Here is a 2,609-nt window from a genome sequence, read left to right as displayed (position 1 = left end):
GGTTCCTTCATGTAATAATCTGCTAGAGGGTGTGGGGGGGCCACAGCCCCGTCCTCCAGGGCGTGAAGCAGGTGTGGAGGAGATCAAAACTCCAGACATCCAGAGGCCCCCAGAACACAAGAGACCAAGGGGTTTGATTGTTGGGGTTTTCTCTGTATTATTGTAGGGACTTAAGGTTGCAGTTGTTGTCATTGACTTGAACTGAACTATGTGGTGCAAATCAGCACTTCTCTACAAAGCAGTAGTTGTTAGACTTTGGGGAAGACCACAGTGGTGGGAAACAGAACCACTGCAGACAGGGATGCTGACCGCCAGGAAATTAGGGTTTAAACTATTAGGAATGTTTATTTCTGTAGAAAAAATATGGATTATTTTCTGTAGGGAAGACAAACCAAAAGGAATTTGTGATGATTATTACTTTTTTTTTTCAGAAATTCCTCTTTGATTCTCATTTTTCTGTTTTGCTTGTATGCAGAATATAGGTTGTGATCTTTTTTTAAGCTTCTGAAGCTGGGCATGCCAGAAAAGGACTTCTGAGCTGTGTTTGAGGAGGCTTATACTGGAAGCAGGTAAACAGTTAATGTGAAGAGCAAAAAGAGGATTTCAAAAGCACCACCGTATTAATTTTTTTGTATGCATGTACATCAGGTAGCAATGACTGGAAGACAGAACAAGTCTTAGCGCTGATAGCGCTGATACCCACATGCTACACTGTAAGCGCTGAAAACTGGATTACATTTGATAATTTACCAACTTTTTCATTTACAGAACCTAGGGACTTAACATATTTATATTCTGCTGGGTTATACAGCATCAGCAGAGCTGTGTTGTACATATTGAGGCAAAAATCCCTGAAAAAATGACTCTCACTTTAAGACCATGAGTCAGTATTAGTTATGTTTAATGATTGCATCTTACATAACTCAGTTCATATAAACTGAAACTTTGTGGTGGGCCCAGGTGCTGATGGTGCTGATGAGGACTGCAAAAATACATCAAAATGAGTTTGCTATGATCATTAATCATCATGAAATTAAGCTTTAACCCCTATTTTTCTATGTGTGATTGACATTGATTGATTGATATTTGTTGTTACAAAAAGGTTGAGAAGTGCCACTAAACTGATACCTAAATGTTTCCATCTGTAGTCCAGTACGACTGACCGATCATGTTTGAACAGATTTTTGTTGGATGCTTGTAAAAAGTTAATGTGGAGAGAAACTGACAGATTTCAACTCTAAGATATTTATTAAAAACAAAAAAAACAAGCAGACATGAAAACATTGACAATCATCTTTTAATAAGTGTCATTTTATTATTTTGTTAAATGCCTCATCATGAATGATGACTGATAGACAGATCAAGAACAAAAATCCTGGTTCTGTTATCGCCACTGGAGGCCATGAAAAACTGGCTTTTGCCCCCAGAGTCGAAATCAGCACACTAGCCGTTGGCTTCCCAAATTATAAACATCTGATTATGCAATTATGTAAAAATACTATCTGGATGAAAGCAATAACAAAGGCCAGCCAAAGTTCTGTTCTAGGCTAATGAGCTGCCTCTCTATTTCTTAATTTCCATAAACAGTGATTACCAAAAAACAATCTGTGTGCTGCACTCAGCAAGTGCACTTCTAAAATACATATTCAGTCATCAGAATAAGAAATATACTAGTGTAAATAGATACAAGGTTAAACTGAATTGCATAAAACATATTTGGATTTTTACCTTTTTTTTCTGTACATATGTTTGTGTCCCTCAAATTTTAGTGTGGACTGAAAATAGGAAGATCCGCACGAAAACACAGGTATAAAAAAGACGTTTGAGTGAATTGGTGAAAAATAAAGGAAGAGGAAAAGCATCCCTGGGGAGTGATGGAGAGACAGAGGTGGAGGATGAAGGAGAGGATGAGGTCTATGGTGGGGTAGGGAGAGAGATTAGTGATGAAGGCTACAGGAAAGAAGAAACAAATATTTAGGTGAAGTTAAAATAAAACAGTTTACATCGGACAACTTAGTTTAGCATTCAACACGTGTCGTGAGGAAGTAATGAGGACCCAGAGAGGTGGATGGGAGAGAGAGGGAGGTAGAGAGACGTTGCTAGGTGACGGAGCGTACATACTGAATTTTAACAAAATAACGGGAGAGGAGAGAGTGAGTGAGAGGGACAGAGAGGTAGCAGTCAGCAACATGTAGCCTCGCCGAGTGGAGGAAAGGTCGAAACTGTGCGTGCGCGCGATTCTTTGCTATTTTCTTTTTTGTCGGGAGGGGTGAGATGTTTCGCTTTCATCCCGAGGACATTATCCCGCAACATTAGAATCGATCAGGCTCTATGCCGCAGGAAATGTCCAGCGGAGGGATGGACGGATGGATTGTGGTGCACGGAGAGAAGACGCGGAGAGCAAAAAGAGAAGAAAAAGAGTGCGGGGCTCCTGAAAACAGTGAGTAGATTCTTGTCATGTCTCAGTTTGGACCCTCTTCTCTTCCCCCTTTTGCTTTCTTGTCTTTTACGCTGAAGGTGAAAATGTTGCGCCGTGTCTCAGACAACTGTCTCTGGCTTTGCCCTTCACATTCCGGCTGTTAGATGTGAGATGTTCTGCTGCATTTCTA

General features: G+C 40.4%; 1 protein-coding gene across 1 annotated transcript in view; it reads left to right on the top strand.

Moving 5' to 3' along the window:
• The first annotated feature begins 2,146 nt into the window (after positions 1-2,146).
• Positions 2,147-2,609, top strand: part of grin2da (glutamate receptor, ionotropic, N-methyl D-aspartate 2D, a) — a 246,033-nt gene continuing 245,570 nt past the window's right edge. Inside the window, exon 1 of the mRNA XM_005745193.1 lies at positions 2,147-2,440. The gene's annotated coding sequence lies outside the window, so the exon portion shown is untranslated. The remainder of the gene's footprint in view (positions 2,441-2,609) is intronic.

The sequence above is a fragment of the Pundamilia nyererei genome, unplaced genomic scaffold (assembly GCF_000239375.1).
Source record: "Pundamilia nyererei isolate P.nyererei 1_Seehausen unplaced genomic scaffold, PunNye1.0 scaffold00155, whole genome shotgun sequence".
Lineage (NCBI taxonomy): Eukaryota > Metazoa > Chordata > Actinopteri > Cichliformes > Cichlidae > Pundamilia > Pundamilia nyererei.
The sequence above is the reverse complement of the archived record's forward strand: the minus strand, read 5'-3'. Positions and strand labels throughout refer to the sequence as shown.